The sequence below is a fragment of the Marmota monax genome, unplaced genomic scaffold (genome assembly GCF_021218885.2).
Source record: "Marmota monax isolate L192 unplaced genomic scaffold, Marmota_monax_Labrador192_F-V1.1 WCK01_AAM20220418_F8-fsc00156, whole genome shotgun sequence".
NCBI lineage: Eukaryota > Metazoa > Chordata > Mammalia > Rodentia > Sciuridae > Marmota > Marmota monax.
In genome coordinates, this window is record NW_026694013.1 from 3,971,498 (window position 1) to 3,995,930 (window position 24,433).

The 24,433-nt window shown below is 34.5% G+C and overlaps 1 protein-coding gene across 9 annotated transcripts in view; it reads right to left on the reverse strand.

The window, feature by feature from the left end:
* The window catches only part of Bbx (BBX high mobility group box domain containing), a 285,419-nt gene that overhangs the window by 188,432 nt on the left and 72,554 nt on the right, over nucleotides 1–24,433 (reverse strand). The window contains exon 3 of one of the 9 annotated variants that reach the window (XM_058585476.1): nucleotides 19,241–19,279. The exons of 7 other annotated variants lie outside the window; for them this stretch is intronic. The gene's annotated coding sequence lies outside the window, so the exon portion shown is untranslated. Of the gene's footprint in view, nucleotides 1–19,240; nucleotides 19,280–24,433 lie in introns of those variants that run through there. One more of the 9 variants, XM_058585479.1, reaches the window with a different exon arrangement.

Genomic DNA, 24,433 nt, shown 5'->3' on the forward strand with positions numbered 1-24,433 from the left:
GGGAGAGTGAGCCCAGGTGTTCATGAAAACAGGGCTCCCAGGAGCAGCAGACCTGGCGTGTAGCCAGTATTGTGGTGAGCGCCACAGGTGAGCAAGGCCTGGCTTGAGGAAACGCAAGACAAGGCCCTAGACACTCAGGATTGGAGACCCGCCCAGTCTAGGAGAAAGAGCTGCTGCACAGTGAATGGTTCCCACCTATTGAGAGGAGAAGCTTGGCCCAGTGGGCACAGCTCCACCTACTGGAAGAGAAGTTAATAGAACTCTAGGACTGCATTTATTATTATTATTATTATCATTTTTTTTCTTTTACCTTTTTTTTCCTTCTTTTTCTTTCATTTTCAATTTTTATTTGTTGTTGTTCTTTAACTTTTTTTCAATGTTTCTAATTTTTTGTAAATTTTTTTATTTTATTATTATTATTTTTTTTTAATTTTAATTTTCATTTTTTATTATCATTATTATTTTTGTTAAAATTTTTTTTCTCGTCTTTTCTTTCTTTCTTTATTATCTAATCTTTGTTATTTTTGTTTCTTTTGTCTTTTCATTTCTTTTCAATTTTCTTATTCCCCCTTCCTTGAATTCTACCTGCCTACTCTCATTCTCTTTAGTGACTTCTTCCCTTCCCTTTTAATATCTTTCCTCCCAAGCATCAAATAAATCTATAAGAGTAAACAGAAACTCAGCAGTCAAACAGAACAAGAAGTAACATGAGCAGCATAAAAAAGCAAGGAAGAAAAGGAGTACAAACAATGAAGGACAGCCTAAATATTCAGGAGGACCTAGAGTCAGCAGAAAAATGGTCATATAAAGAACTCAAGGAATACCTTAGACAGATGGAATGGAACCTTAAAGAAGATACGAGACTGCAAATCCAAACAGTGAAAGAACACTTTGAAAATGAATTACATAAACAGATAAAAGAAGAAGTTAAGCATCTTTATCAGGAGATAGAGATTATAAAAAAAAACCAAACAATAATTCTAGAAATGAAGGAAACGATAAACCAAATTAAAAACTCAATTGAGAGTATCACCAACAGAGTGGAGCAAGTAGAAGCCAGAACATCAGATAATGAAGACAAAATATATCATCTTGAAAAGAGCCTAGCCAACTCAGAAAGGCTGGTTAAAAACCACGAGAAAAACATCCAAGAGATATGGGATAACATAAAAAAACCAAACCTACGAGTCATCGGGATAGAAGAAGGTACAGAGATTCAAACCAAGGGAATGAGTAGCCTGCTGAATGAAATAATTACAGAAAACTTTCCAGAAATAAAAAAGGAAACGGATATACAAATTGTAGATGCATACAGGACACCGAGCACACAAAATCACAGTAGACCAACGCCAAGACACATTGTTATGAAGATATCCAATATACAGAAAAAAGAGAAAATATTAAAAGCTACAAGAGAAAGGAGGCAGATTACATTCAAGGGTAAACCAATAAGGTTAACAAAGGATTTTTCATCACAGACGCTGAAAGCGAGAAGATCCTGGAACAACGTATTTCAAACACTGAAAGACAATGGATGCCAACCAAGAATTCTGTATCCAGCAAAATTAAGCTTCAGGTACGACAACGAAATAAAAATCTTTCATGATAAACAAAAGCTAAAAGAATTTGCAGCTAGAAAACCAGCATTGCAAAGCATCTTGAGCAAAACACTACATGAGGAAGAAATGAAAAACAATAACCAAAACCATCAGTGGGAAGTGCCTCTATAAAGACAGAGGGCGGGGGGAAAGCAAACAGTGGAGAAACAAACTAAATTAAAAAAAAAAAAAGAAGAAGATAAATAATCAAACATGGCTGGAAGTACAAACCACACATCAATAGTAACTCTAAACGTTAATGGCTTAAACTCTCCAATAAAGCGACAAAGGCTGGTAACATGGATTAAAAAAACAAATCCAACAATATGCTGCCTCCAGGAGACACATCTGATTGGAAAAGACATACACAGGCTGAAAGTGAAAGGTTGGGAAAAAATATACCACGCACACGGTCCTCGTAAGCAAGCAGGGGTGGCCATCCTCATATCGAATAAAATTGACTTCAAGACTAAATTAATCAAAAGGGATAAGGAAGGACATTATATACTGTTAAAAGGAACCATTCACCAACAAGACATAACAATTATCAATATTTATGCACCAAATAATGGTGCTGCGACGTTCATAAAACAAATTCTCCTCAAGTTCAAGAATCAAATAGACCACAACACAATAATTATGGGTGACTTCAACACACCTCTCTCACAATTGGACAGATCCTCCAAACAAAAGCTGAATAAAGAAACTATAGAACTCAATATCACAATCAACAACCTAGACTTAACTGACATATATAGAATATATCAACCATCATCAAGTGGATACACTTTTTTCTCAGCAGCACATGGATCCTTCTCAAAAATAGACCATATATTATGCCATAGGGCAACCCTCAGTAAATATACAGGGGTGGAGATAATACCATGCATTTTATCTGATCATAATGGAATGAAACTGGAAATCAACGATAAAAGAAGGAAGGAAAAATCCTACATCACATGGAAAATGAACAATATGTTACTGAATGATCAATGGGTTACAGAAGACATAAAGGAGGAAATCAAAAAATTCTTAGAGGTAAATGAAAATACAGACACAACATATCGGAATCTATGGGACACAATGAAAGCAGTTTTAAGAGGGAAATTCATCGCTTGGAGGTCATTCCTCAAAAAAAGGAAAAACCAACAAATAAATGAGCTCACACTTCATCTCAAAGCCCTAGAAAAGGAAGAGCAAAACAACAGCAAATGTAGCAGAAGGCAAGAAATAATTAAAATCAGAGTGGAAATCAACGAAATTGAAACAAAAGAAACCATTGAAAAAATTAACAAAACTAAAAGTTGGTTCTTTGAAAAAATAAATAAGATTGACAGAACCTTAGCCATGCTAACAAAGAGAAGAAGAGAGAGAACTCAAATTACTAACATATGGGATGAAAAAGGCAATATCACAACAGACGCTACAGAAATACAGAAGACAATTAGAAATTATTTTGAAAACCTATATTCCAATAAAATAGAAGATAGTGAAGACATCGATAAATTCCTTAAGTCATGTGATTTGCCCAGACTGAGTCAGGAGGATACTCACAACTTACACAGACCAATAACAATAGATGAAATAGAAGAAGCAATCAAAAGACTTCCAACCAAGAAAAGCCCAGGACCGGATGGGTATACAGCGGAGTTTTACAAAACCTTTAAGGAAGAATTAATACCAATACTTTTCAAGTTATTTCAGGAAACAGAAAAAGAAGGAGCTCTGCCAAATTCATTCTATGAGGCCAACATCACCCTGATTCCAAAACCAGACAAAGACACCTCAAAGAAAGAAAACTACAGACCAATATCTCTGATGAACCTAGATGCAAAAATCCTCAATAAAATTCTGGCGAATCGGATACAAAGGCACATCAAAAAAATTGTGCACCATGATCAAGTAGGATTCATCCCTGGGATGCAGGGATGGTTCAATATACGGAAATCAATAAATGTTATTCACCACATCAATAGACTTAAAAATAAGAACCATATGATCATCTCAATAGACGCAGAAAAAGCATTCGACAAAGTACAGCATCCCGTTATGTTCAAAACATTAGAAAAATTAGGGATAACAGGAACTTACCTCGAAATTGTAAAAGCTATCTATGCTAAGCCTCAGGCTAGCATCATTCTCAATGGAGAAAAATTGAAGGCATTCCCCCTAAAATCTGGAACAAGACAGGGATGCCCTCTATCACCACTTCTATTCAATATAGTTCTCGAAACACTGGCCAGAGCAATTAGACAGACGAAAGAAATTAAAGGCATAAAAATAGGAAAGGAAGAACTTAAATTATCACTATTTGCAGTTGACATGATTCTATACCTAGAAGACCCAAAAGGGTCTACAAAAAAACTACTAGAACTAATAAATGAATTCAGCAAAGTGGCAGGATATAAAATCAACACACATAAATCAAAGGCATTTCTGTATATCAGCGACAAAACCTCGGAAACGGAAATGAGGAAAAACACTCCATTCACAATATCCTCAAAAAAAATAAAATACTTGGGAATCAACCTAACAAAAGAGGTGAAAGATTTATACAATGAAAACTACAAAACCCTAAAAAGAGAAGTAGAAGAAGATCTTAGAAGATGGAAAAATATACCCTGTTCATGGATAGGCAGAACTAACATCATCAAAATGGCGATATTACCAAAAGTTTTCTATAGGTTTAATGCAATGCCAATCAAAATCCCAATGGCATTTCTTGTAGAAATAGAGAAAGCAATCATGAAATTCATATGGAAAAATAAAAGACCCAGAATAGCAAAAGCAATTCTAAGCAGGAAGTGTGAATCAGGCGGTATAGCGATACCAGACTTAAAACTATATTACAGAGCAATAGTAACAAAAACAGCATGGTACTGGTACCAAAACAGGAGGGTGGACCAATGGTACAGAATAGAGGACACAGAGACTAATCCACAAAGCTACAACTATCTTATATTTGATAAAGGAGCTAAAAGCATGCAATGGAGGGAGGATAGCATCTTCAACAAATGGTGCTGGGAAAACTGGAAATCCATATGCAACAAAATGAAACTGAATCCCCTCCTCTCGCCATGCACAAAAGTTAACTCAAAATGGATCAAGGAGCTAGATATCAAATCAGAGACTCTGCGTCTGATAGAAGAAAAAGTTGGTGCCGATCTACATATTGTAGGGTCGGGCTCCAAATTCCTTAATAGGACACCCATAGCACAAAAGTTGATAACAAGAATCAACAAATGGGACTTACTTAAACTGAAAAGTTTTCTCTCAGCAAGAGAAACAATAAAAGAGGTAAATAGGGAGCCTACATCATGGGAACAAATTTTTACTCCTCACACTTCAGATAGAGCCCTAATATCCAGAGTATACAAAGAACTCAAAAAATTAAACAATAAGAAAACAAATAACCCAATCAACAAATGGGCCAAAGACCTGAAAAGACACTTCTCAGAGGAGGACATACAATCAATCAACAAGTACATGAAAAAATGCTCACCATCTCTAGCAGTCAGAGAAATGCAAATCAAAACCACCCTAAGATACCATCTCACTCCAGTAAGATTGGCAGCCATTATGAAGTCAAACAACAACAAGTGCTGGAGAGGATGTGGGGAAAAGGGTACTCTTGTACATTGCTGGTGGGACTGCAAACTGGTGCGGCCAATCTGGAAAGCAGTATGGAGATTCCTGGGAAAGCTGGGAATGGAACCACCATTTGACCCAGCTATTGCCCTTCTTGGACTATTCCCTGAAGACCTTAAAAGAGCGCACTACAGGGATACTGCTGCATCGATGTTCATAGCAGCACAATCCACAATTGCTAGACTGTGGAACCAACCCAGATGCCCTTCAATAGATGAATGGATAAAAAAAATGTGGCATTTATACACCATGGAGTATTACGCAGCACTAAAAAATGACAAAATCATGGAATTTGCAGGGAAATGGATGGCGCTAGAGCAGATTATGCTTAGTGAAGCTAGCCAATCCCTAAAAAACAAATACCAAATGTCTTCTTTGATATAATGAGAGCAACTAAGAACAGAGCAGGGAGGAAGAGCATGAAGAAAAGATTAGCATTAAACAGAGATGAGAGGTGGGATGGAAAGGGAGAGAAAAGGGAAATTGCATGGTAATGGAGGGAGACCCTCATTGTTATACAAAATTACATATAAGAGGTTGTGAGGGGAATGGGAAAATAAACAAGGAGAGAAATGAATTACAGTGGATGGGGTAGTGAGAGAAGATGGGAGGGGAGGGAGGGGGGATAGTAGAGGATAGGAAAGGTAGCAGAATACAACAGTTACTAATAGGGCATTATGTAAAAATGTGGATGTGTAACCGATGTGATTCTGCAATCTGTATTTGGGGTAAAATTGGGAGTTCATAACCAACTTGAATCTAATGTATGAAATATGATATGTCAATAGCTTTATAATGTTTTGAACAACCAATAAAAAAAATAAATTAAAAAAAAAACAAGTAGGCAGATCACATATTCATTATTTCTACAGTAAAAAAAAAAAGATTTATACTTAAATATGTTAGTTAAACTTTATTTGTAATGGCATATAAACATTTAACAATGTTGGAATAGTTGATTACATTTCTACAGGATACAATAGGATATTAGAAGTTATTAAAATGATTATTTTGTAAAAAAAAAAAAAAAAAAAAATATGTGCCCTAATGTCCTGTGAAGCTTATATTATGTCAACTGAGATAACTGGAGAATTCTTTATACTAGATAGAAATAATAAACTCAAGGAACTTTTTAAAAAAGGAAGTTTCCTAATATAAAAATTGTACATGTAGGAAAGAGATTTAAAAATATACTTATTTAAGCTGTCTCAATAACTTCTTTACTAAGAGATTTCAAAATATTAGTTTCTTACTTTGACATGAGTTGAGATATATTATAAAGAATTCCAATAAAAGGAAAAGGAAGAATTACTTATTAATATATTTTATTTGTACATGCACACAATTTTCATTTGTAATCAGTTACTATCTAATTCACTATATTTAATCATTAACAATTTCACTCAAAAATATGGAATCTTTTATATCAATCTACACTGTTTAAAACTATTTAGAGTAAGCATTATATCTTTGATATAATTTTTTAAAATATGGAGCCCTCCAGTGGTCAAATATTTATACAGTACTATGATAAATTTTGATAGTCTAATTGGGTACCACTTCTTTATGAAGTTTTTAACCAACATCTAAAGAAAAATGTTTCGATTAATTTTGTTCATAAACAACCATACATAATTAGATTCCAGAAATTATAAAATGATTTGACATTTTTCAATGCCATAGAGCCCTTATTTATTGCTATAGTAAGAAAAAAACTCACCAAAAATATACTCAGTACTAAAATAAGCATTACAAGAAAAAAGATATTTTCCAGATACCAAAGAACTAATTCATCTAAAGAATACCTCACATTAAATAAGAACATTCATGTGCTTTTTTTCACAACAAATAAAGTAACTGTCATATGTTCTACTTATGCATTGCTTTGTAAATAGTGTCCTCTTCAAAATAAGCCATACTATATCACTATCAACAGTAAGATACTGCTATAGCTTCAATTTGGAGTGTCCCCCAAAAGCCCATGTGCTAAAAGCTTGGTCCTCAGCTTGGCACTATTGGAAACTTTTTAAGATGAGTGAGAGGTTTTTCAGGTCATTGGGAGTGTGTGTTCAAGGGGACTATAGAACCTCAGCCACCTGTTGCTCTTTCTTTCACTTTCCCACAAGGTGAGTGAGTAGCTTTGCTTCACCAAGCTATGCTGCCAAAGGCTCAGAAGCAATAGGGTCAGCCATTTGGGACTGAAACCTCTAAAACAAAACACTGAGCCAAAATAAACCTTTCCTCTTTATAGTTGATTATCTCAGGTACCTGTTATAATGACAGAGAGCTAACACAGATTTAGTCTACTTAGAAAAAAAAATTAGCCTATTTAACCTTAAAGAGAATAGAAGAGGCTAATGGCATTCAATCACGACATTTAAAATATGCACACATCACACATGAAATACATTTTCTTCCTCAATGATGATGTGCTAGATAGTAATTGAAATAAATTCATTATGGGCCACAATTGTGGCTTAAAGGCTTTATCAACATTCTTGCCTCAAACTCTTAACTGCTCTCATCATTTGGTATCTAAATAATAACCAACAAAGCTTATAAATAAACTAACAATTACCAGATGAATCTGAAGACTTCACCTCTTCAGTCAAGAGATCAGTGGCCATCTCTTCTCCATAGAGACATATTAAATATTCCTCTGCATTTGGGAAACAACCAGAAACTAATTTCCACTGTCCAGGGGACCATCAATAAAGCACATGCTAATCAAACAGGTATTATTTTGGGCTCCTACTAGGTTCTAGAAGCTTACACTGGTAGCATTTCTTTTAGTTGTCAGAGTTATCATATAAGATGGTAACCAGCCTCCAACATGGTCCCCAATGATTTCCAACTCCTAGTAGTCTCTTCCACACTGAATAAGGCTGACCCATGTAAATAGTAAGACACTGCAGAAAAGATAGAGAATTCTGAGGCTAGGTCATTAGGTCATAAAAGACATTGTGACTTCCTCTTTAACCTCTCTTGTACTGCTTGTTCTAGGGGGTGCCACCTATGTATCATCAGGATATGCAAGAAACCTTAAATAAAGGTTCACATGGGTGAAGATACTCATGAACCCTCCTACAAGCCAGGCACAATCTCTGCAAGCCAAACACAGAAAGAAATGTGAGTGAACTATCTGAATGTAAACCCCAGTCAAGGCTTCAAAGCTTGAATGAATGTAGCTTAAGCAGACATCTTGACTACAACCCCATGATACACCTTGAGCCAGAATGACCCAGCTAAAAACCACTCCCAAATTCTTGGCCCACAAAATCTGTGAGATAATAAATGTTTACTCTAAGTTTCATGGTAATTTTTCACACTTCAAAAAATAACTATAATAGTTTCCCCTTGTCAATGGGGGAATATGTCCCAAACCCCCCCCAATGGATGCTTGAAACCACAAATAGTACTGAAACCTATTTATACTATAATTTTTCCTATACATACATACATAGGTACAATAACATTTAATTTATGAATGAGATTAACTGGTAGAACAATTATAACAATATACTGAGATTAACTGGTAGAATAATATACTATAAAGAAGTTATATGAATACGGTTTCTCTCAAAGTAACTTATTATATTTTCACCTTTTAATATTAAAGAAGCATTTTCAGCGTCTCTTTCTCATATCTGAATGGCCAGCATCACTACTCTTGCTCTTACATTATTAAGTAAAATAAGACTTGAACACAAACAAGGCAATGCCATTAGAGCAAATCCGATAATCTAAATGTCTACTAGGTGACTAATGGCCAGGTTGTATATACAGGGTGGATACGCAGGACATAGGAAGGATTCCTATCCTGGGCTGGGCAAAATAGAACAGTGTAAGATTTCATCATGTTACTCATCGAGTGCTCAACTTAAAGCCTGTGAATTATTTATTTCTGAAACTTTCCATTAAATATTTTCAGGTTGCAGTTGATCGCAGGTAACAGAAATCATGGAAAATGAAAATGTGAATGGGGTCTCCATTTTACAGAGGAACTTAGGACTAAGAAGAGGGCTTTTTTTTTTTAAACTTTTCCAACTATGTTATTAATTATCTGGTCATTTTACCAAAACATTTAGCCTATAATATTCCAGATTTTCAGATCACCCCATATAGAACATGTTTTTTTCTAGCTTTGTTTGTTAAATACATTAATGATCCTAAACTTTAAAAAAAAAAAATAAATTCTTTACAGAAAACAAAAATATCAATTATATAATTGTAGCCTATTTTACCAATAGTCATATCTCAGTCTGTGTTCCAAGTCTATAATATGATCAAAACTTATTTATAAGTAAGTGAAAAATACCTTTTTCTTATAACTAGTCTTTAGACCTGAAGAAGCAGTGCTGATAGGCACAGCAAATAGAATATGACTTAATTTATCAAAAAATACTGTTGTACATGGTGGACAAAAAGCACTTACTATATGCCAGTAGCTATCTTAAATGCTTTATATTAACTATGTAATCCTCAAAACAATGTCAAGACCAATGTTTTATTATCCCCATTTTACAGACATATAGAAGTAAGATTACACTTTTGAGGCCACACTGATAATCAACACCAGAGCTACAACTGAACACTCAGACTTCTGAACTATAAGCATATGTTGGCTCTCATAATCTATAATCTACTTATTAAGTACTATAGTAGTCAAAGACCACATGCTTTGGAATTAATATATTTGAGTTTTAAAGCACAATTCCAACTTTTCTACCTGGATGATTTCACAACTCTAAATCTCTTTCACTCATCTATAAAATTGGGGTTATTTAAAAAATAGGTTTCATTTTTATGAATACTGAATGAAAATATGAATAAAAACCACACTGTACAATGTACAATCTATAATCAGTAGTTATGTTTTACATAAAAACCAATGAAACTTAAGCTTCAGGGACGACCTTCACTTTCACATCCCCTTCCGAACACTGTACCTAATTTCATTTTCTTGACATTTCTTTAAAAGGGCCCCTAAATGTTACGACCTTCAGGCCCTATAAAACCTAAATCTTTACTTCTACTCTTTCCATTATTTCAACAGTAAAGCAAGTCCAGTAGGTCCCAGTTCTGGGTAAGAGGAAATAAGCACACTTTATCTTGTCTGTTCCACTGTGAGTAGCAATAAAATCTGATTATTAAATTCAGCTAAAAGTAGCTGGGAAATAGGACAACAACAAAATCTGAAGCTTTCCTCTATTCTCTATGTGCTGGGTCTCAAGTCTTTCTGTGGTGTCAGGAGGAGGTAGCAACACCAGACCCTACAGGAAAAGAACACAAAATCTCAAGGAGAAGAACCTTTTTTCTTTGATTAGTGGAACACTCGTCCCAAGAGGGTAGGGAAAACCCTATTGCTTTTCTTTTTTTCCTCCTTCTCCTTTTTTATCATTGGAACTGTACGAAAAATTATGCTAATGAAAGATCTGAGTTTTCCAACCAGAGACCCATAAATAAAGTATTTAGGGATGACAAAGAGGAAAGGAACTCAGTAAAGTGATTACTTCAAGTTATTTATGAACTCTTGGTATCATTCCAAATTATTCAAGTGTGGGTCCGATCCAAAATACTTGTATTGAATGAAAAACTGAAGGACAGGATGGTCAGATTCCCAAACTGGCCACTGGGTGGCAAGTGTGACAAATCCAAAAACCAATAAAAAGATGTGGAAAATTGAACCAAATGACAGAAACCACAATGCATAGAGGGCTGGTTAGAACACGCATCCTAAATTTGGTTGAGTCAACTGCATACTAAAATTAAAATACAATATTTTCCATAGCATATAAAAAAGGCCAAATCTCACATAGTAATAAAATGTCCAAAATAAAGTTCAAAATTAATCAACATATGAAGAAATAGGAAAAAAATCTCAACTTATATAGAAAAAAAGTTAATAGACACCAATCTGAAACAACGCAGATGTCAGAATTACCTGAGAAAGATTTCAAGGAACCTTTATAAAATGATCTAACACAAAAGGGCTAACACTCCTGAAAAGGATGGAAAGATAGAAGGTATTTATGAGGTAAAAAATGGTATAGCTACTCTGAAAAAGTTTGGAAGTTTGGATACTTCTTGTATAAGCATGTACTTACTACAAAAATATATAATCACATTCCTAGATATCAACTTTGAAGAAATCAAAACTTATGCTCACACAAAAATATAAATGTTATATAAATATATATAAAAATATAAATGTTATAGTGGCTTTGTTCATATAAATTATTATAAACTGGAAATAACCCAATAGGGAAACTGATAAGCTATAGTGTATATGCATGGGTATGTGTAACAGACTACTGTTCAGCGCGCACGTGCACACACACACACACACAAAAAAAAAATGGACTACTGATACAAGCAGTACTATAGAAACTAAATCTCAGGTATTATAAGATTACATACCATATAATTCCATTCATAAGACATACTCCGAAAGACAAAACTATCTTTGATAATGAAGAACACATAGTAGTTGCCATGGGGTAGGATCTAGTTATAAATGAATACCACTTAACACATTTATTATTAAAGTTTTACATGAAACCTATATATTTTTTAATTCTTAGAACAAAAAAACAAAAAAACAAAAAAACCAATCTTACTGATTAATCTACAGCTAATCTAAAAACTAAAATTTCTTAAAAGCCCAAAGTGGAAGGGGGGCAGTGTAATAATGCTAGTGTAATTATGAATAAAAGATAAAAGATGAGTTACGTAAGTTGACTGACTGAAAGGCATTTGGTCCACTGCATGAAAGCCCAGTGGAATCAACTGAACTGCAACAGGCCTGAAAATGATTTATAAAGGTGTAATCCTATCCCAAATGCTTCCTTTTCTACTGTATATACAAAACCAAGACCAAAATAGCACATGGAAAGAAAATCAAAGAATACTGTGTCACTCAATGCCTGTCACCAGGCAGCAACTCGTGTCTTCAAACTGAATGATATCTAAATTACCTGAGATGAGAATCTCTCTGCCTTTGAAAGATCCATTCCAATGTTAATAATTCCACTTGGAATTCTAAACTGTATTCTCTATAACACAATCTACGCAGTGTTTTTTGTTTTTGTTTTTTGTTTTTTGTTTTTTTTTTTTTTCCTGCCACACTGAAAAGAAGGTGAGGGAATTCCACTTCTGTAAAAATGGAACAAATATATGTACTCCTATCCTTCTCATGAAATATAATTAAAAATGCTAGCAATCATACATAAAATGACCTCCAAAAGACTGGAAGGAAGAACAAAGCAGACCTACTAGGGAATTCAGGGCCAAGCAACAACACTGGTGAATTTCTTGGAGTTTCTTTTTACCTCATATATTCCAGACTTGAAATAAAGAAGCTGGCCATCCAGTAATACCAACAGGGCACAGACAATAAAGTCCCAACAAAAACTAGCTCTCTCTAGCTAAAGGACCAGGAAAAGGACCACAAAGCAAGACAGAAAACTGATGCAAATAACTGCTCTATATAACTGAAACATCACAGAAAAAAAAACTATGGGCCTATATCTACCATTGCCTTCTAAAATCCAGTACTACACAATGGAGTATTACTCTGCATTAAAAAATGACAAAATCATAGAATTTACAGGGAAATGGATGGCATTAGAGCAGATTATGCTAAGTGAAGCTAGCCAATCCCTAAAAAACAAATGCCAAATGTCTTCTTTGATATAAGGAGAGTAACTAGGAACAGAGTAGGGTCGAAGAACATGAGAAGAAGATTAACATTAAACAGGGATGAGAGGTGGGAGGGAAAGGGAGAGAGAAGGGAAAATGCATGGAAATGGAAGGAGACCCTCAGAGTTATACAAAAGTACATACAAGAGGAAGTGAGGGGAAGGGGAAAAATAATATAAGGGGGACAAACGAATGTCAGTAGAGGGAGCAGAGAGAGAAGAGAGGAGGGGAGGGGAGGGGAGGGGAGGGGAGGGGAGGGGGGATAGTAGAGGATAGGAAAGGCAGCATAATACAACAGACACTAGTATGGCAATATGTAAATCAATGGATGTGTAACTGATGTGATTCTGCAATCTGTATATGGGGTAAAAATGGAAGCTCATAACCCACTTGAATCAAATTGTGAAATATGATATATCAAGAACTATGTAATGTTTTGAACAGCCAACAATAAAAAATTTAAAAAAATAAAAAATAAAAAAAAAATAAAATAAAATCCAGTACTAGACTTCCACTCTTGACAGGTTTTAAAAATGGGTCACAATTCCCACACTGGGTGGTGTAACACAGAATAACCTTGGGCTTTTATCAACCACCACTCACACAATCAATGGAAATCATCTGTGAATATACAACTTCCAGCCACCTTCCCAACAATGATGTTTCCCTCTCTCCCTACCTGGGTTGGATCACAGTAGACCTAGTATACAATTTCAGAATGTTTTTGACCACTGCCCAACAATAATATAAGCAACTCATATTTCCCACCCCTAACCCAGTGTGTCAGTGTTGAGATCCACAGTCTCGCAACACAATATCCAAAATATCCAGATTTCTATTGAAAGTCATTCTCATACCAAAAGGAGGAATATCTCCATTTGAATGAAAAAATACAAACAAAAGATGACAAAATAAAGATGAAAAGAGATGCTAGAATTATCTGACAAAAATTTTAAAGCAGTAACCATAAAAATGCTTCATGAACAACTGTGAACAAGGCTGAAACAAATGAAAAAATAAAATGTCTCAGCAAAGAAACAGAAAATATAAAGAAGAACCACATCAAAATTTTTGAACAAAAAAACCCACAATAACCAAAATATAAAACTTAATGGACGGGTTCAACAGTAGAACAGACTGACAGAGGGTGGGGGGCACGGGGTATCAGTAAAACAAGAGAAATTATCCAATCTGAACGAAAGAAAATATATTGAAAAAATAAACACAGCCTCAGTGGACCTACAGAACAATAAGAAAAGATCTGAAATCCATGCCATTGTAATGATGTGGAGGGCTAAAAAAGTATTCCAAATAATAGCTGAAAACTTCCCAAACATACACACATACAAACACACCAAGAAACATCACAAACTTCTGGAAATTAATCATCTCCCCTTTTTCCCCAATACTGAAAACAACAAGAAAGAAAAAGACAGTTTACTTATATAGGAATAACAATTCAAACAGCATATCTCATTAGAAACCATAGAGGCCAAAAATAGTGGTACAGTGTTTAAGTACTCAAAGAAAGCAACCACAAGCCTAGAATCCTTTGCCCAGAAAAACTATCCTGCAGGCGTGAAAAGTAAATAAAGATCTTCTCAGAGGAAGAGGAACTGAAGAGAATTTTCAGCAGCAGACCCACCCTACAAAAGTAGCTAAACAAAGACAATAAACAAAAAGAAAATATAAAAAAAAAAGAAAGAAACTGAGAATATCAAGAAAAACATGGTAAACAAAAACATGGGTAAATACATTTTCTTTCTTCAAGTTTTCTAAATTTTATATTTGATGTTTAAAACAAATTATAAAATTGTCTATAATAACATTATCTAATGTGGTTCCAAGTGTATGTAGAAGAATTTAAAACAATGTATTACAAATGAAGAAAGTAACAGGATGTAAAGAAAGGGAAGGCAGGGCTGGGGTTGCGGCTCAGTGGTAGAATGCTGTGTGAGGCACTGGGTTGGTTCCCCAGCACCAATATAAATAAATAAATAAATATCCATTGATAATCAAAAAAATTAAAAAAAAAAATAAAGGAAAGGTAACCATACTAATTAATTAGCAGTGGTTTAAAAAAATGGTCTAAGTATGTGCTCTACAAGAAACATATCAGATGTAACATCAGTAGGTTGAAAATAAAAGAATAGAAAGGCTATCATACAAATAATAAAAATATAGCAAGAATACTGTACCAATCAAGTCCACATTTCAGAAAAAATGAAAATTATCAGAAGCTTGGGGCTGGGGATGTGGCTCAAGCGGTAGCGCACTCGCCTGGCATGCGTGCGGCCCAGGTTCGATCCTCAGCACCACAAACAAAAAACAAAGATGTTATGTCCACCGAAAACTAAAAAATAAATATTAAAATTCTCTCTCTCTCTCTCTCTTTAAAAAAAAAAAAGAAAATTATCAGAAGCAAAGAGGGACATTACATCATAATAATAGGACAATACCATCTAGAAGATATACCAAACCTAATGGAAGGAAAACCAGTAGAATAAAAGAAGGGAAATGAGAGGGAGAAGGGGAAGGAAAGAGTAAGTAGTAGGGACTCAAATTGAGCAAATTATATTCTATGCATGTATGATTATGTCAAAATGAACCCCAATATTATGTATAAGGAGAATGTAAGAACACAAGGCAGGAAAAAAGAAGATATATCAATCCTAAATATGTATACACCAATAACGGAGCTACAAAATATGCAAAGTAAGAATGTACAGAACCAAAAGTAGCAACAGACAAATTCATTACTGTGTTGGGAAACATCAATCCTTCTCTCAGCAACTAATAGAACAATTAAATAGAATATCAGAAAGGATATAAGAACTCAACAATATTATCTATCAACAGAACTTAACTGACATTTAAAGAACACATGACCCAACAACAGCAAAACACACATTCTTTTTCAAGTGCCCATTTCAACTGCCCAAAGAATACATACCAAGACGACTATATGCTAGGCTATTAAACAAGTTATTCAATAAACTTTAAAGAACTGAAATCCTACAGGGTGTTCTCTGATCACTACAGAATAAAATTAGAAATCAATAACAGAAAGGTAATAAAAAATTCCTAGACATTTAGAAACTAAATAACACACAAATAATCCATGAGTCAAAAGCCTCAAGGAAGATTTTTAAAACACAATGAATTGAATGAAATGAAAATATAGCAAGAATTTGTAGGACATACATCAAAATTTGTAGGACACAGCTAAGACAGTGCTCAGAGGGGAATTTGTAGCACTAAATACTCTTCTTTTTTAAAGAGGAAATCTTGCAAATCAGTAATTTAAATTCCTATATCAAGAATCTGGAAAAAGATCAAACTAAACCCAAAGCAAGCACAAGTTATGAAAATACTAAAGGTACAATTTTGGTATTACTTAACTACCAAAACCAGACAAAGATGGAACAAAAAAAGGAAGCACACACCAGTCTCCTTCATAAACAAACACACACAAAATTTTCTAACAAGGGTTGGGGATGCTCTCAGTGGTAGAGCCTACTGTGTGTGAAGCCTTGCTATATCCAGTACTGTAAAAACAAACAAACAAACAAAACCTAATAAAATACAAGCAAATAGAATTCAGGAAGACACAAAAATAATCCCACAATGTAACCAAGGATTTATTTCAGGAATGCAAGGCTGATTCAGTATTCAAAAATCAATGAATGTGGGCTGGGGATGTGGCTCAAGTGGTAGGGCGCTCGCCTGGCATGCGTGCAGCCTGGGTTCAATCCTCAGCACCACATACAAACAAAGATGTTGTGTCCACCGAAAACTGAAAAACTAAATAAATATTTAAAAAAAAAAAATCAATGAATGTAACCCAATGTAATAGGCTAAAGAAGAAAATTCATATGATCATATCAACTGATTCAGAAAAAAAATATTAGATACAATTCAATATTTAAAAATTTCAGCAAGTTAGGAATCAAGCAGCCTTCTTCAACTCAATAAACAACATCTTAAACTAACCTAACACTGTAACAGTAAAATACTGAATGTTTTTTCCCTGAAATTATGAAAAGGATAACTCTCGTTACTCTTACTCATGCATAAGTCATGGAAAGGAAATAAAAGGTATACAGATCTGAAGGAAGAAACAAAACTATCACTATTTACAGATGACATGATTGTCTACATTAAAATCTCAAGGAATCTACTAGAAAAAAGTCAGTTGAGACAAGTTAAACATACAAAATTTAACTACTTTTATATGCATATAATGGACATGAACATCAGTATTAGAATGCTTTACTAGCAATGAGTATGAAGACATGAAAATGAAAAATGCAATACGATTTACACATATATGTATATATACGTATATATGACAGCGGAATGTATTACAAATCTTATTACACATTTAGAGCACAATTTTTCATATCTCTGGTTGTAAACAAAGTATATTCCCACCAATTCATGTCTTCAAACATATACTTTGTATAATAATGATCATCACATTCCACCATACAATAATGTTTTATATTAAAATGTTAATTTAACAAAACATGTCCAGGGCATGTATGCTAAAAACTATAAAATGCTAATAAATAAAAATCAAAGAGGATCTACATAAGAAACATACTGTGTTCATTAACTGGAAAACAAAACACAGTGAAGATGTCAATTGTCCCAAAATTAATATACAAATTTAATACAGTTTCTATTTTAAAAGAGAACTCAGCATGATGCTTATAGATACAATAGATATTGGCAAAATTATTCTAATTTTATGTGGAAAAGCAAAGGAATTAGAATACCTAAAACAATTTTGAAAAAATAATATAATGTGAGAAATTGGTTTACAAGATTTCAAGACTTATATAGTTATAGTAATTAAGAATGAGTTCTATTAGTAGAGGATCAGACATATAGCTCAAGGGAACAGAACAGAGAACCCAGAAATAGATCCACACCAATATATCTATATTAGTATTAGACAAAGGTATAAAAGTAATTAAATGGACTAGGATAGACTTTTCAAACATATGGTGCTAGAGCTAACAAGACATTCATGGGCAAAAAGAAAGGAACCTTGACATGAGACATCTCGTAAAAATCAATTCAAAACAGATCATGGACTTAAATGTAAAATACAAAACTACAAAAATCTTCAAGATTCTCAGAATCTAAGAGTTATTTAAATGTGAGCTGGACTTAACACCAAATTCATAGGATCCATACAAGATAAGGCTAATAAAATGGACTTAATCAAATTCAAAACTTTTGCTCTGCCCAAAACCCTATATAGATGATGAAAAAGACAAGCTACAGAGAAAATTCATGAAAACCACATATCAACAAAGTACTAGTATCTACATAAGAACTACTTACATGGTAGATATTATTAGTGAAATAAACAATTTGATGGGCAAAATACATGAACAGAAAATTGAACAAGGGATACATATGGATGGCAAAAACAAATAGAAAGATGTTCAATATTATTATCCATCACAGAAATGCAAATTCAAACTACAATATGATAACTTTACACCTACTGAAACAGTTTTTTTTTTTAATGATACCACCAAATGTTGGTGAGGATACACAGAAACTGGATCATTCATATATTACAGATGGGAATGAAAACAATACAGCCACTTTGGAAAATCATGTAACAGGAGTTTTTTTGGGTTTTTTTGTTTGTTTGTTTGTTTGTTTGTTTTGTTTTTTAAGAGAGAGAGAGAGAGAGAGAGAGAGAGAGAATTTTTTAATATTTATTTTTTAGTTTTCGGCGAACACAACATCTTTGTTTGTATGTGGTGCTGAGGATCGAACCCGGGCTGCACGCATGCCAGGGGAGCGTGCTACCGCTTGAGCCACATCCCCAGCCCTTGTTTTGTTTCTTGTTTGTGTTGTTGTTTTTCTTTTTTTAGGTGGTGGGGACCCAAACATGCAACTATCATTTGATCTTGCAATTGCAGTCCTGGACATTTATCACAGAGGCATGGAGACTTATTCACACAAAATCATGGACACGAATGCTCAAAGCAGTTTTATTCATGATAGCTCCAAGCTGGCAATAATCCCAGCTGACTGTAAACTAGTGAATGGTTAAACAAACTGGGATCTCCAGACCACTACTCAGCTTTTTTTTTTTTTTTCTTTTAAGGAAAAAAAAAAACAACAACAACTAACTACTGAGGGCTGGGGATGTAGCTCTGTAATAGAGCACATGCCCCGCATACAGAAGCCCTGGGTTTGATCCCCAGCAACACACCTCACCCCACCCCACCCAAAAAAAAAAAAAAACATGAAAAAGAACCTACTGATACGTGCAACATATATGAACCCTCCAGAGAATTGTTCTGAAAAAAAAAGAAAAAGGCCAATTTTAAAAAAACACCTACTATATGACTATTTGTAAAATATAAAAATATTTTTGACATAACAAAAATCATAGAAATGGAGATGAGATCAGTGCTTGCAAGGTGTTACAAAGGAGGTGGGAGCAAAAGAGAAATGGATGTAGCAATAAAACAGGAAACATAACGGTGGTGATGGAAATATTCTGCATCTTAACTGTATATAGGTGAATATCATAGTTACTAGACTGTCATTTTATAAGAAATCCAAATAAAGGGCACATGGGATCGCTGTGTATTATTTCAGATATCTAAATATGAATCTATAATTATCTCAAAATAAAAAGTTGAAAAATGTATAGAACAATACTGTGAAAAAATATAACAAAAAGCAGTTGAGTAGTGTGTGTTTCCCCTTTATGCTCCCATCTCATGGGTGTGGGCTATCTCCTTTTCGGGGGATTTGGTCAGGGTTACAAAGTTATACTATTACTCTACATTTCTCCAAGGGAATGGGGACTGGGGACTTCAGTTACCATATGCCAATGATTACCAAATTTGTATTTCAAGCCCACTCCTCTTTTCCAAAGTCCAGATATATTTTACTTTTAATTGAGTATCTCAACCTAGGTAACTCACAAGCACTTCCACACTGCAATTTTAGACTTTTTTGTTTTGTTTTGTTTTGTTTTGTTTTGTTTTGTTTTTTCCCCTGCTGTCCCCAGATTGGCTTCTCTTGGGGCTTTTCCTGTTTCAGGAGTTGTCATTTGCTATGGTCTGAATGTTTGCATCCCTCCAAAATTCATGGTTGAAATCCTAACTTTCAAAGTGATGGTTTTAGAGAGAGGTTTAGCCCTCATGGGTAGAGCCCTCATGAATGGGATTAGTGCCTTTGCAAAGGAGGACCCAAAGCTGCCTTGACCTTTTCTACCATGTAAGGACACAGTGAGAAAGTGCAATCTATGAACCAGGAAATGGGTTCTCAGACATGGTACCTACCTTGATCCTATACAACCTAGACTCTAGATAATGAGAAATAAATTCCAGTTGTTTAAGCTAGTGTGAGATTTAGTCTGACTTATTCTCACTCTCATGTCACCAATCTTATGTGAACAGTTGGTAAGTTCTCTTCTTCCCATTCCTTGCACTGCCTCTTGGCTGAAGCAGCACTGTAATCACCTCCTGAATGATTTCTGTAGCCCCACTGCACCCCTTCAAAAGCATTCCTCCTGTAGTAACCAGACTCAGTGTTACAGAATGCAAATTCAAATACAAGTCTAGCTTATAACTTTTCATTGTTACCCTGTGCTTCCCACAGTCCTAATCAAAGCATACAAAATCCCATATATTCTTGTTTCTATTTGTGTCATGCCACCATGCGTGCTCATTCCTAAACTCTGGCCATAATAAGGCTTAGTTTCTCCAAGGCACTCTGGAGACTTCAGGACCTTCACACTTTTATCACTCCCAGCCCAAACTATCTAACATCTACCATTCCTATCCATCACCTCCTCTAAAACAGTTTTCCTGAGCCCTCAAATCAAGGGAGGTCCTTGTTAAATAATGAAAGGAATGCCTACCCAACTTTGAATACACTCAAACTAAAGTGTTTTAATAAAAAATTACCAAACAACTATAAATTTCAAAGATTATAACCAAGGTAAAAACCAATATTTTTCAATGTATAAGTCATATATATTTGATTTGGTACTTTATTTTAACTTAGGCCCACTTGATAGGCACTTAACATCTATTTGCTATGGAATTTTCTTAATATGAAGTATAAAAAGCAAGATTCTAGTAAGAGGCTTTGTCATTCATAGTCAAACTAGAACTATTATTTATTATGAGCAACCAGTACAACTATTTTCCTCACAATTATTTGTCATTTCAGATATACATACCCTAAGTTTCTTAGAGACTTATAAGTTCAAAAAAAAAACACATTTTGTTGACCCTGAAGTTTAGCTACCCAGTATTCTTCCAAAGTTTGATAAGCTCCACTGAGTCTTTTAATAACAATGAAAACAATAACAAAAACACATAAGATATTACAACGTATCTCATAAAAAAGGTCTGAAGCTTTAGAAGACATGTCTATAGCACCATCTAAATAGTAATTTAGAGAAGTTTGCATTTTAAATCTCTATATCTGAGTATTTTTCTACTCTTTATTGACACAGATACATACTCAACGTGGCCACATCACCATAATGTTAAGTCTTTACATTTAAAATTCTACAAAGTATTTATATGAATCTGTGCTTCCTAGATTAGTAGGGTTTTTAGTACAACTAAGAATTAATTAATTCAACTATATTAATTCATATCTCTGTCTCTGCATATTAGTTTTCAACTCTGTGGTTCTATATGGTTCATATATATGTGCTTCTATATATATTCAATCTTCATTTCCTGTTTTAAAAAATCTATTTAAAAGCCTCATTATGAAACATTAAAATAATGGAGGGATCATAGGAATATATTTCAATATTGAAGAGGAAAACCCACTAAAAATAAAAACAATGAAGTAATGTGAAATATGCTATAAAATACAAGGTAAATATGTGGAAATATTTATTGGGGCACAGGAGGAAAAGGATGCTCTAAAAATGCTGCTTCACAAGGTGTTACTGCTGATATTACATCATCCTTGGATTAACAAAACTAGGGGATTCCAAACTGTGAGAGAGAACACATACAATCAAACCTGTGTTAACTAAAGGCTGGAGGAGTAGCCTATTCTGACTTAATAAATTTACTTATAAACCTTTTTGTTTTAACAACTGCTATTGAAAACCTTTCTAAAATGTATTGAGGTATGCATCTTGCATTAGTAAAGTACAATATAGTGAACATAATTAAATCTCTCACTGTTGATTATGGTCTGATCAGATATTAAGGCCTTGTTGTGAGCATCCATTTTCACTGGAACTTAATGAAAATGTGGACATTGGGATTGTTTGGGTTAGATGTATACAGACTGGCCCCAGGCTATTTATTCATTGGAACTTTTCTTTTTTTCTCTTCTTTTTTACAACATAGCTTAAAATCAGTTTTTAAAAGGGAGAAAAGGCGCTTATTTTCCTATAAGTCAAGAGCAGGAAAAATAAACCTGGTTATCTGAGCTCTTACTATATCATTGGAGCTTTTCTAAAGTAATAGGTATTCTTGGAAAATCTGTTCCATTTTCAGCACTATTACAGCAATGAGTGCCCAAGGGCAAAGCTTAGGAAAAGTAAAATCCAATTCCTACGTGAAGAAGAGGAGCACTGAAGAAAGCTGGGCAATATCTGGGCATTTACTAATTATATCTTATATACTAAGTTAAGTATGTTTTATGTACCAAGTACTCTACTAAACACCATGGCTACAGCAAGTATTTCTTGCCTGTGCCTCAGTTTCAACATATGCAAAATTAGGAGACTAAACACAGTGGCCTCTCCACATACAAAAGCTCTCCATGCTGTGATTCACTAAGAGCAAAGTGATGTTACTCTACCATTCACTAAGTTGTGTGTGAGCACGCGCATACACACGCACATGTAAGCGGTCAGAAAGCAACTCAGAGAGAAGGAAAAGTATGGAGGAATATTTAACTCTCCAAGAAGTTAAAATGCCAAATCCCTAAGAAAATTATATTCTGCAGCTAACTGAGGAATGTTAATTAGTTATTTTACTCCTCTTTTTATTGCTTTGGGCAGAACATTAAATGAGTAACAAATTCATGGCTGGGCTATATGTTAAAATGCTGTGGGGTTAAATATTAAATATCCAAATGAGGAAAGTGAAGAATTCATAAAGGTTTTCTATTTCCTTTCAGTTTTCTCTGAAATCTTCCGCTAAATGACGATTGTATGGGCACTAGTGCTAGCATTCCACATTACTGAAATGTGTGATCTTAGTCAAGTCACTGGCTTGTCAACAATACATTTCCTTCCATTTCTGTCATCATCAAGAATGTTACGATAAATGCAACATATTTTGTTTTAAAATAGCCCAGAAGAATGCTATGGATATGCTGCATTTTGTCTCTGGAAAGGCATTGGATCAAGTACTGAACATAGTCAAATGAATTCTTAACTCTGAATATCACATTTTGAGTAATGAAACAAAAGAAACACTGGAAAGATGAGTTAAATTCACAAGATTAAATTTGACTGTGGATCCAAATGAATCCACAGAACAATCTTAACATTGCTGCTGACATCCAGTTTGTATATATCATTCTCCCTGTATGGAATAACTGATTCATTGGTTTCTCTCATTATGTTTCACAAGTATAAATGTAAATACTGGAACTACACTGAAGAAGAAAAATCTACAAGCATGGAGAGGCCTGATTTAAGAACAGTTCCTGAGGAAAACAACTAAGATCTTTAGCTGGTTTCAAGCTCCACATAAGTCAACACTATGACAAGACTGCCAAAAAAGCTAACATAATCTCAGCCACTAAAAACAGAAGTGTAATGTCAGAACAAGGTGTTATTAGAGCTTTACTGTATTCTCTGCGTCCTCTACATTTTGTGCTGGATGCTACAGAGCCAGAATGATGGGTTAAATCCCAAGATCACCTTATTTAAGAGTAATGCTGACAAACGAGAAATTCCAGGAAGAGGAATGACCACAATGTTGTAGAACCTTGACAAGAAACAATTTCTGAAGACTGAGAGAACCAGGACTATTTAACCTGGAAAAGCTAGGTCTTAGGGAAGATGAGGAGATCTAAGAGGACACATTCCAAAGCAGATTTGGTGTTGATACAAATAGTACACAAAACTGGATCAGCACTGGGAATGCTGAGGTAATGCAACTGTGGTTAACCCTGGCTGTGTTAGAAATACCTATGAATAATTTTAAAACTTTCAATGCCCTAGCCCTGCCCACAACCAACTAGACTGAATTTCTGGGTAAGGGCCTGAGCAATGGTAGTTACTGAAAGCTCCCCTGGGATTTCTAATATGCAGCTCACTTGAGGATGACAAAGGTAAATAGAATCCGGGTGGCTACCTATCCATGTTTGGTGTATGAGGCTTACTTCCCAGATCCTCTTCTGCTCTGGAACCTTTTGTTGATTTTAATTTAATTTTTCTTCTGTGATTCTGGGGAACCTAAGTCTTGGGCATGCTGGGCAAGTACTCTACTATAGAACTGACC